Source organism: Rhinopithecus roxellana, chromosome 10 (genome assembly GCF_007565055.1).
Source record: "Rhinopithecus roxellana isolate Shanxi Qingling chromosome 10, ASM756505v1, whole genome shotgun sequence".
Taxonomy (NCBI): Eukaryota; Metazoa; Chordata; class Mammalia; order Primates; family Cercopithecidae; genus Rhinopithecus; species Rhinopithecus roxellana.
This window is the reverse complement of record NC_044558.1, coordinates 6,156,664-6,168,264: the sequence shown is the minus strand read 5'-3', so window position 1 is coordinate 6,168,264 and position 11,601 is coordinate 6,156,664. Positions and strand designations below refer to the sequence as shown.

The 11,601-nt window shown below is 50.9% G+C and overlaps 1 protein-coding gene and 1 pseudogene across 2 annotated transcripts in view; one reads left to right on the top strand and one right to left on the bottom strand.

Moving 5' to 3' along the window:
- Positions 1–3,921: 3,921 nt before the first annotated feature.
- On the bottom strand, positions 3,922–4,537 carry LOC104659019 (annotated as a pseudogene).
- A 5,661-nt stretch (positions 4,538–10,198) lies between these two features.
- Positions 10,199–11,601, top strand: part of TSPAN9 (tetraspanin 9) — a 207,221-nt gene continuing 205,818 nt past the window's right edge. For both annotated transcript variants that reach the window (XM_030939368.1, XM_030939366.1), the window contains exon 1: positions 10,199–10,285. The gene's annotated coding sequence lies outside the window, so the exon portion shown is untranslated. The remainder of the gene's footprint in view (positions 10,286–11,601) is intronic.

Below are 11,601 nucleotides of genomic sequence, written 5' to 3'. Positions count from 1 at the left end.
CTGCCCTATGTGTCTTCCCATCCACAGCCAATTTTCTTGAAAGAATTGTTTTACCATCTTTATTCCATAGTCCCTACTCCCTTCTCAGTGCCTCCAACACAGTCTCTGCCTCATCATAACAAATAAATCGCTTTTGCGAAGTTCCTCAGTGACCTTCAACGTACTAAATCTGATGGACACTTATTAGCTCTAATCTTCCTTGAATTCAGCATCTTTTCCTTTACATCTAGTCCTCTTCCACTGTTTCCTATCTCAGTTAATCATTCCACCAACCATCCTCTCAGACTGGCCAGAACATAATGAGTCTTTTTTTTTTCTTTTTTCTTTTCTTTTCTTTTTTTAACACGGTTTTGCTCTGTTGCAAAGGCTGGAGTGCAGTGGCATGATCACAGCTCACTACAGCCTTGAACTCCTGTGCTCCAGTGATCCTCCCACCTCCATCTCCCAAGTAGCTGGGACCACAGGTGCACACCACGACTGGCTAATTTTTGTATTTTTTGTAGAGATGGGGGTCTCGTTATGTTGCCTAGGCTGGTTGCAAACTCTTGTCCTCAAGCCATCCTCCCATTTTGGGCTCCCAAAGTGCTAGGATTACAGATATGAACCGCTGCATCTGGCCAATGTGTCTTTCTTTACACCTTCTCTTCCCTTATTCCTTATGTTCATTGCTGATGTAAATTTCACCTTTTAACTCTCTCTGAAGTCTATCCATATTACTCCTTTTTCATCACCACCAACCTAGACCAAGCTGACTTCCTCTTGTGCCGAGATCACTGCTAAAGTATCCTTTATCCTTTCTGACTCCTGCCGCTCTCATTTGTTCTCTACCCTATGGCCAGAGTGATAGTCCCAAAATGCAAATCTAATCATGTCAGTCTCTTATTTAAAACACTTCACTGATGACTTACTTATTTTAGGACACATATACATGCTCACATTTTTTACCTGGCCTGCCATCGGCTGAGGCTTATCTAATTCTTTGTTTTTAGCTTGCACTGTGATCCCTATAACTTCGGCTGCAGACATATTAACATTTTCTGTGCGGTGGAAAGTCAATGCTTTTAATAGGTCAGACCTTTTACAGGTGGTTTTGGTCTGTAGGGCAGCATTTAAAGTGATTTTAAACCATGGAATTGCCCTCGATAAACACATAGGAATATTCTAAGATCAGTAAGAAAGTTGATACAAATGTAGCTGATATGGCTATTACTGTTACATTTATTGATTCCAACCAACCATGCAAATTCCTCAGTTGTTGCCGACCTGTTCAGATCGATGGGGTACATGTCCACGTGTGAGCACGTGTGCGCATGCACATGCACACAGGCATTTGTAGATACTTCCCATGTGTTTCTGAACACTGTACATCAGGTGGATGAACGCCAACAGCTTTAGCTATACCTGAAGACCTTTTGCAGGGGCATTCTGCTTTTCCTGGCCTCTGTATTTGCTGTCTGATTTCACAGTGTTGTCTGTGCATTTCTGTCTTTACAGAGTACATGCTGACCACCAGCAATCTCAGACATAGAATCTGCTCTTCTTCAGCCCACGACCTTGTAAAACCTAGGTGGCTCCAGACACCCTCCTACTCCAGAAGTGCATGCTTCCTGTAGGCAGTGACCCATCTCAGGTCACACACACACACACACACACACATGCACACACCCACCCACAGAATTACCGGCACTCATTACGCTCAATGCTTTTGATCAATCTTTCTGTTTTTTACACTTGGGAACTTGGATCCAGCCCACTCTCACCCCCACAAGACATCTGAGGATAGCCAGGAGTCTGAAGGCCCCAATTTGAAAAACACACAGCCTGGTCTGGTCCTATGCCTGTTTTTATAAATAAAGTTTTGGCCGGGCACGGTGGCTCAAGCCTGTAATCCCAGCACTTTGGGAGGCCGAGACGGGTGGATCACGATGTCAGGAGATCGAGATCATCCTGGCTAACACGGTGAAACCCCGTCTCTACTAAAAATACAAAAACTAGCCGGGCGAGGTGGCGGGCGCCTGTAGTCCCAGCTACTCGGGAGGCTGAAGCAGGAGAATGGCGTGAACCTGGGAGGCGGAGCTTGCAGTGAGCTGAGATCTGGCCACTGCACTCCAGTCCGGGCAACAGAGCGAGACTCCGCCTCAAAAAAATAAATAAATAAATAAATAAATAAATAAATAAAGTTTTATTGGAACACCATCATGCTCATTTCTTTTTTTTTTTCTTTTTTTTTTGAGACGGAGTCTGGCTCTGTGGCCCAGGCTGGAGTGCAGTGGCCGGATCTCGGCTCACTGCAAGCTCCACCTCCCGGGTTTACGCCATTCTCCTGCCTCAGCCTCCCGAGTAGCTGGGACTACAGGCGCCCGCCACCTCGCCCGGCTAGTTTTTTGTATTTTTTAGTAGAGATGGGGTTTCACCGTGTTAGCCAGGATGGTCTCGATCTCCTGACCTCGTGATCCTCCCGTCTCGGCCTCCCAAAGTGCTGGGATTACAGGCTTGAGCCACCGCGCCCGGCCTATGCTCATTTCTTTATGTATTTTTTATGACTGCTGTCCTGCTTCAATGGCAGAGCTGAGCAGTTGGGACAGAGACTGTATACCCTACAAAACTGAAAATGTTTACTATCTGGCTCTTTACAGACAAAGTTTGCTGGCCTCTTCTAATCTGTGTTTTCCAATTGTCTGAGCAACAATCAGTAACAAAGTAGAGTTGCCAGATTTAGCAGTTAAAAACACAGAATAGTTCAATTTGAATTTCAGATAAACAACACATACTTTTTTTAAAAAAAGAATAAATATGTCTCAACAATCACATGGCAGCCCTATAGAACAAAGACTTACACAAGACCCCTGTGGTCCTCTCAGTCCTGCCGCCTGCCTCATTTTGAGCCTTGGAGGAGAAACAAGGTGAAGAAAGGAGGGGTCCTTGGAATGATGTGCACCCTTGAGAAGAGGGCATTTGGAATGGAAGCGGAAGAACAGTCTTTGGTCACTTTTCCCTGCCTCACCTTGACAACTGTGGGAGCTCTAGGGTTTGAGATCCTCTTGGTACCTGGTAGGTGTCAGTGACGAGTAACCACCCTACAAATTACACAAGTAAATGTGGTCAAGGAGGTGAGGTAGGGAAGGAACTGTTTAATCACTCTGGCATGTGCTTCTTTAAAATAGCAGCTCCAGTGTGCATTTCACTGATGGTTCATAAGTTTTCTCCTTGTCTAGTTTCTTGCCCTGTTTTTTTTAAAAAAATTATTACTTTTTTTCTCTTTTTCTTAAAAAAAAGTACAAAAAGTGGAAACAAGGGCTCACTATGTTGCCCAGGCTGGGCTTAAACTCCTGAGCTCAAATGATCTCCCGCCTGGGCCTCCCAAAGTGCTGGGATTACAGGTGTGAGCCACTGAGCCCAGGCAATGTCCTGATTTTTTTTTTTTTCTTTAAAAGTAGTTTATTTGATTCTGATTACAAAATACAGGTGAGGAGCACAGACAGCGCCTGTAACCCCTTGGTGGCACATCTTCCCAGTCTATGCTTCTATAAATCCCCTTTGCACAACAGCAAGCTCATGCTGTCCCCAGGTGCTTGCACAGTCTAACAGCTGCAGAGTTATATGACCAGGTGGAAAGTTAAACAGACGCTCCACTCACAAGGCAGGGCCCCTCCAATCAGTCTTCCGGCTCCCTTTTGCTAATAGTAACTGGTTGCTCTTTCTATTGGTCATAGATACATTACGCCTGCACAATTCTCCGAGTGCTTTCAAGTAACCTCAGAAGGCAGTGACTAAGACCCTTTCCTTGCTCCCAGCTTCCTATGTCCCAGGCTGCCTGTGGCACCTGGACTGCTGCTGCCCCTGGGTCCTGCACATTCCAGGATGACGATGGAGTAAGGGCAGGCCAGGCCAAGCATGAGGAATGAACAGTCTTTGTTGGGCTCAGACCGAGAGTCTGTGGGCCTTGAGGACCTCTGCGTATTTGTCAGTTTTCTTCTCTACGTTCTTCTCGGCCTGTTTTCCTCCCCCATGAGCTGTTTCTTCTTCCAGTAGTGGACCTTGGCCTTCTCCTTCCTCTTCTCCTCCAGGGTGGCTGTCACTGCCTGGTACTTCCAGCCAACCTCATGAGCCAGGCACCCCAGATAGGCAAACTTTCTTGTAGGTTTCAGACGTACGACCTTCAGGGCAGCAGGAACCACCATCTGGCTTTTCTTGTCGCAGGGCAGTGGGATGCCATCACACACCTTGAGGCGGTCCAGGGCGGCCTGGCTTCGCTTGGTCTTGTGGAGCAGCATGCCTCTCACCGCCCACCAGAAGATGCCTTGGGGACCCGGAAGGGGTAGGGGCCTTGGGCAAGGTTTGTGTTCTCCGCTTGTGGAGGAAAGCCAGGTGCTTCAACATGCAACATGTTTCTGTAGAAACTGCCAGAAATGTTGATGCCCTCACAGCGTAGGACTACCACCTTCCGGCCCAGCAGTACCTGCTTAGCCACGATGGCCGCCAGGCGGCCCAGGAGATGGCCTCGACCATTGAGCACCAGGACCTGCACCTCCGCCATCTTCCATCTTCCGCAGTCGCCTGGGGAGGCTTTTTTTTTTTTTTTTTTTTTTTTTTTTTTTTTTTTTTTTTTTTTTTTTTTTTGAGACGGAGTCTCGCTCTGTTGCCAGGCTGGAGTGCAGTGGCGCGATCTCTGCTCACTACAACTTTTGCCTCCCAGGTTCAAGTAAGTCTCCTGCCTCAGCCTCTGAGTAGCTGGGATTACAGGTGTTCACCACTACGCCTGGCTAAGTTTTTTGTATTTTTAGTAGAGACAGGGTTTCACCATGTTTGCCAGACCGGTCTCAAACTCTTGACCTCAGGTGATCCGCCCACCTGGGCCTCATAAAAGTGCTGAGATTACAGGTGTGAGCCACTGTGCCCAGGTGATTTTTTTTTTTTTTTTTTTGAGACGGAGTTTCACTCGTTTCCCAGGCTGGAGTGCAGTGGCGTGATCTCAGCTCACTGCAACCTCCGTTTCCCGGGTTCAAGTGATTCTCCTGCCTCAGCCTCCCGAGTAGCTGGGATTACAGGTGCCCGCCACCACGCCTGGTTAATTTTTGTATTTTTAGTAGAGACAGAGTTTCACCACGTTGGCCAGGCTGATCTCGAGCTCCTGACCTCAGATGAACCACCCGCCTCGGCCTCCCAAAGTGCTGGGATTTACAGGCGTGAGCCACCACGCCAGGCCCAGGCAATTTTTATAGATGTGGAAACTACTATTCTGTACTGGTAGACATGAGAGTGGAACTCTTTTTTTTTAGATGAAGTCTCGTCCTGTTGCCCAGGCTGGAGTGCAGTGGCACGATCTTGGCTCACTGCAACCTCCGCCTCCTGGGTTCAAGCGATTCTCCTGTCTCAGCCTCCCTAGTAGCTGGGATTACAGGCCTGACTGAGGCCTGGCTGATTTTTGTATTTTTAGTAGAGACGGGGTTTCGCCAGGCTGGTCTCGAACTCCTGACTTCAGGTGATTCACCCACCTCAGCCTCCCAAAGTGCTGGGATTACAGGCGTGAGCCACTACGCCCGGCCGAGAGTGGAACTTTTCATACATTCTACCTCTCATTGTACCCTCACATCATCTCCATGTCAGAGGGGTGGTGGATGTCTCTTCAGGTGAAGATTCCTCCGAAGTAACTTTGTGCATACAGAGCCAGACACACCTGTCTGAATCCTGAATCCTCCATTCAGACAGGTGTGTCTGGATGGAGCAGTAGTTAACTGTGCAGGCCCTCCAACCAGACAATCTGGGGTTATATCCTAGCTTAGTCATTTACTGGTGAAATGGCCTGGGAGAAATTACCTAACTTGTCTCAGCCTCAGTTTCCTCATCTGTTAAAGTGTCGGGATGATGATGCTACTACCTACCTCATGGTGTTGTGAGGATCAATGTGTTGGAACATGTAAAGTACTTAGAACTGTGCCTGGCACATAAACACTTGGTACATATTGGCTGTTAGCTGTTTTGCAAATCACTGGAAACCTATGGCCGAATGTGAAGTGTTCGCAGAACCCCGCTCCAGCAGCGTGCGCTCTTGCCACTAGGTGTCGCAATTCAGCAGGCACAGTCCCGAAACTTGACTTGGGGTGGTTGGCTGGGACTTTAATTTTAGCCTATTGTCATTTTTGATTTGATTTGGTGATTTCAAGGGGATAAACTGACATGCTATCTTTTGAAGTCCCTGGGGATTCAGAAATTCCAGCAGAGTTGCTGACATTCAGGCCTGGAAGGAGCTGTTTGGAGTCCTGCTTTTGTTCACAGTTCAAGTGGCATATAATTTATCATCCACACCAGGATATTTTGAGAGTGAAAGGGGGACTATTAGAAACTATGCCAGGACAAGAAGAGTAAGTAGAATGTGCCCCCGAAACCTGCATACAATCACCCTACCTATATCTAACCTGATGTATGGTACTCCTCAGCATGTTTTGGGATCTTCTCCAGGAGGGAAACTCGATGGCATTCCCTCAGAAGCCTGGTGACTTCATGCATTTGTAAGTCCCTTCCCCAAGAAGGTGGTGCCTCATTGTCAGGTTTACTTGCGTTTAGTCCTCGTTGGACACGATCAGTGTGTCTGCTTCACAGACCACTAGTCACCTTTGTGTCCTTTATGCTGAATAATCCCATCTCCTCCACAGCTTTTCTTCAGCGCTGCCTTCCAGCTGTCAGCCCCTCAGAGGCACTGAGGCATTCATCTCGGAATGTGGTGAAGGAGAGTGAGCAGGGAAGCCATTTTCTGGGCTATTGCTGAGGGAATTCGTTTAAGATTTCATCCATCTCTAAGACTTCAGAATCCCATTATTTCAGATTTGTTTTAATTACTTAATTAATTTGAGACAGAGTCTCACTCTGTCACCCAGGCTGGAGAGCAGTGGTGTAATCATGGTTCCCTGCAGCCTTGACCTCCTGGGCTCAGCCTCCCGAGTAGCAGCTGGGACTACAGGCATGTGCCACCACGCCCATGCACGCCTGGCTAATTTTTGTATTTTCAGTAGAGATGGGGTTTTGCCATGTTGTCCAGGCTGGTCTTGAACTCCTGGGCTTGAGTGATCCACCTCCTTGGCCTCCTGAAGTACTGGGATGATAGGTGTGAGCCACTGTGCTCCGCCTCTCTTTTTTTAAAGGGCAAGAGGACTTTGGGAGGCCAAGGTGGGAGGATTGCTTGAGGCCAGGAGTTCAAAACTAGCTTGAGCAACATAGTGAGGCCTCTGTCTCTACAAAACAAAACAAAACAAAACAAAAACAAAACAAAACAAACAAAAAACCCAATTAGTTGGATATGGTGGCATGCACCTGTGGTCCCAGCTATTTAGGAGTCTGAGGTAGGAGGGTCCTTGAGTCCAGGAGTTTGAGGCTGCAGTGAGCCATGATGGCACGACTGCCCTCCAGCTTGGATGGCAGAGCAAGTCCCTGTCTCAAAAACAACAAAACAAAACAAAACCCGAAAAGGGCAGGAGGAAGCTAGCATTTATTGAGCAGTCACTACACATCACATGTTGTGCTTTCACTCCATCATCTTGGTCAGCCCATCAACCTTGTGGAACTGGTATTTTTTTTTTTTTTTTCAGACAGTCTTGCACTGTTGGCCAGGCTGTGAGTGCAGTGGCACGATCTTGGCTCATTGCAACCTCCGTCTCCCAGGCTCAAGCAAGTCTCCTGCCTCAGCCCTCCGAGTAGCTGGGATTACAGGCATGTGCCACCATGACTGGCTAATTTTTGTATTTTTAGTAGACACAGGGTTTCACCATATTGACCAGGCTGGTCTCAAACTCCTGACCTCAGGTGATCCACCCGCCTTGGCCTCCCAAAGTACTGGGATTACAGGTGTGAGCCACCATGACCGCCCCTGTAATTGGTATTCTTATGCCCCATTCCACAGGTGAAGGAACAGGCCTGAAGAGGTCCCAGCCCATAAAAGCAGAGCCAGGATTCAGACAGGTGTGTCTAGCTCACAAGTCCTGCGACTGCTTCCTCACCAGGCTGTATCCGATGGTCTACCAGTGAGTTGGCTCGCTGGCAGACAATCCTAGTACATCTCTTTCCCTCTCTGAGACCCAGTTTCCTTTTCTGGAGCCTGGGCAGAGTTGGGTACATGTACTAAGGGGCTGCCACAGTGACTGGAAAGATTGGGGCTGGTGGGGGTTCCTTGGGAAGACTTTATTAGGGGCATTGAAGGCGGCTTTGGATGAAGCCAAATGTGGAAGGAGAATATTTTCCTTGCGGGGAAAGGGAGATCAGGAGATGGGTTATGGGTTTAGTCTAATAGACAAAAACAAGATTGCGTGTGCATGAGGGAAGGGGCCCAGAAGATGAGTGGAAACTTCCAGTCTAATTAGCAGAAAGCAAAGGCAACTCTTGTGATTATAGCCAGGTTTTAAAAATTTGTCCCCTATCAAGCTTAGTGCAATGGTAGGGCATGTGGGAAGTACAGCATACAGTTTCTTTAAAATTTTTAAAATTTTCACTTTTAAAGACGGGGTCTCCCTCTGCTGCCCATGCTGGAGTACAGTGGCATGATCCTAGTTTACTGCAGCCTCCAACTCCTGAGCCTCAGCCGCCGGGGTAGCTGGGACTACAGGGGTGTGCCACCACACCCGGTTAGTTAAAACTTTTTCTTTTTTTTTTTTTTGAGATGGGGTTTCCTTATGTTGCTCAGGCTGTTCTTGAATTCCTGAGTTCCTGAGTGCCTGAGCTCTAGCAATCCTTCCGCCTGGGCCTACCAAGGACCTGGGACTCCCAAAGTCCTGGGATTACAGGCCTGAGCCAGGGCACCTGGCCTAGAAGTTTTTGATGACAGTAATGATGAGAAGAGATGGCGTTTTAGTGCTCTCTGGAAACAAGTTTACGCCTTCTAGCTTTAAGAATCTGGGCCTAGGCCGGGCGCGGTGGCTCAAGCCTGTAATCCCAGCACTTTGGTAGGCCAAGATCGGTGGATCACGAGGTCAGGAGATCGAGACCATCCTGGCTAACAGTGAAACCCTGTCTCTACTAAAAAATACAAAAAACTAGCCGGGCGAGGTGGTGGGCGCCTGTGGTCTCAGCTACTGGGGAGGCTGAGGCAGGAGAATGGCGCGAACCCGGGAGATGGAGCTTGCAGTGAGCTGAGATCGGGTCACTGCACTCCAGCCTGGGCGACTCCGTCTCAAAAAAAAAAAAAAAAAAAAAAAAAAAAAAAATCCAGGCCTATAATCCCAGCACTTCGTGAGGCAGAGGCAGGAGGATGGCTTGAGCCCAGGAGTTTGAGACCAGCTTGGGCCCAGGGAGACCCCCGTCTGCACAAAAAAAAAAAAAACAAACCAAAAACTTAGCCGGACGTGGTGGTGCGCGACCACAGTCCCAAGTACTCTGGAGGCTGAGGCGGGATCACTTGAGCCCAGAAGTCGAGGCTGCAGTGAGCCGTGATCGCACCGCAGCACTCCTGCCTGGGCAACAGAGTGAGACCTTGTCTCAAGAAAAAACAAAACAAAACCAAAAAAACAAAAAACATATAAAATCCAGGCCTGAAAAAGCGCCGGGCCAGACATGCCTACCTGCAGTTTCTCCTGCCTCAGCGCACCCCTCCCGCACACCGTGCCCTGTACCCGCCCTTGGCGGCCGCCAGCTCCTGGGGAGGCACGGCTCTTTCTGCAAGAGGTGTCTCCGGCAGGCGCTGTCAGCATCTCATCCAGCCCGCCCGAAACACCCGGGAAGGGGTTCGTAGGTGTGGGGGTGGGGTGGGGAGGCCAGGCAGCCTGGCGCGAGGGAGAGAGCTGAGGCCTGGGCCAGGACGGCCCTTGGGTGCCGTGTGGGCGCAGAGCCCAGGAGAGCGCACTGCCAGGCCCAGACCTTCCCGCCTCTACCCTGGGAAGAGGCCCGTTCGCCGCAGGGGGAAGGCGTGATCACAGCACCTCGGAGGAGCGGCCGGTCGGGGCGTGCGGGTGGCGGGGCGGGGAGGGAGTCTTCCGGAACCCCCGGAGGGCACCCGCGCCTCCCGGGCCCTGTGCCCCGTCCCCGGGCTCCCCCTCCTTTAACGCAGGGGACCCAGCCTGGGGCGGTGCAGGGCACTGGCGCTGGCGCCCCCCTCAGCCCTGCGCTCCTTCTCCGCCCCGCCCTCCCCGCCCTCCCCGCCCCCGGGCAGCCCCGCCCCGCCCTCCCCGCCCCGCCCCCGGGCGGCCCCGCCCCGCCCCGCAGACTCGCCATTCCCGGGCAGGCCCCGCCCCCCGTTTCCGCTGGCGGCGGCGGCGGGGCCGGAGCGCGAGCCGTGCGGGGACCCTCAAGTCCTGCGGGCGCGGTGAGTGCGGCCCGGGCGGCGGGCGGCGAGGCGGGTCTCGTGAGCCTGCGGAGTTGCGCGGCCTCGAGACGGCGCCGGGCGGGCTGGGCACCCCCGGGCCGGGTCCCGAGAAGGCGGAGCGGCCGGGGGCGCCCACGGGAGGCGGTGTGGGCAGGGCGGCGGTGGGACGAGAGGACGAGGAACAGAGTGGGCGCCGTGCGGGAAGCGGGCGGGGAAGGGGAGGATGGGTGCGGGGCCCGGGCACCGAGCGAAGTGGGGGTCCTCCAGGGGGTGGCTCCAAGGAAGACCGTTTCAGAAAGGGAGCCCCCGGGGCTGGCGAGGGTTTCCGACTGTGCGACCCAGTGCACCGCTTGGAACAGTCCATACAAGGACCCCAGAGAGGGCCAGAGGCCTTCGGGCAGGGCTGGGATATAGCCTGCAGTCCCCCGGCACCCGCGACCACTCCCTGGGCCACTACTGGAAGATCAGCGCTCCGAGTGACAGGACTCTGGCACACCCCGAAGTTGGAGATCTAGCCCATCTGTGCATTCAAGTTTGGGACGTGAAAAAACTTTCTTGTGGTTTTAAAAAAAACATCCAAACAAGAAACTGGCTTGTTGTTGTAAGAGCAATATTTGTACTTGTACATCTTGGACCTGGAGTCTTGGATCTCCTCCCTCTTTGAAAAATATACGGGTCACTTCTTCATCTTCCCCCAAATGCCTGTATTGTCTAGGGAAGCTTGGGGTAGTATGGGATCCCCTGAGCTACCTTTCCCTCGCATCACCAAAACGAGGGTAAGAAGGCAGGGGCTTACCACTCTTGGTTCAGAGACCCAGTCTCTATGCGCGCGTGCCCTTCTGACCTGCAGCTGTCCTTTTCCCTGGGGTAACTCAGGTATTTCTTCCTCCAGGAAGCTTTCCTGGACTAGTGGAGAAAACCGAAGACTCATGCGAGGATCCCTATATATACCTGCCAGCTCCCTTCTCTTTATTGAAAATAGCCACAGAGAATGTTGAATATATGCTTTGCTATAGAGATACACAGCTAGCTTGCCATCATAAGTAATGGGGAGGCGAGGAGAGGGATTATGGATAATTTCAAACAATGGCCTGAATAAAATCATTTATATTTAGCTAAGGAATGCAGCCAGAGAGGCAGACAATTACACCAGCTTCCTACCCTTGGCGCTCGGTCCTGGCATGGCTGATGCAGCTGGGCTGTGGGTTGGAAGGAGAGGATTGGGGTAGATAAAACTTGAAGTGTAATTCAGTTCCACTCTCACTCACTGAAGACCCCCTGTGTGCAAGTTCCTGAACAGGTGAGAGTAGGATTTT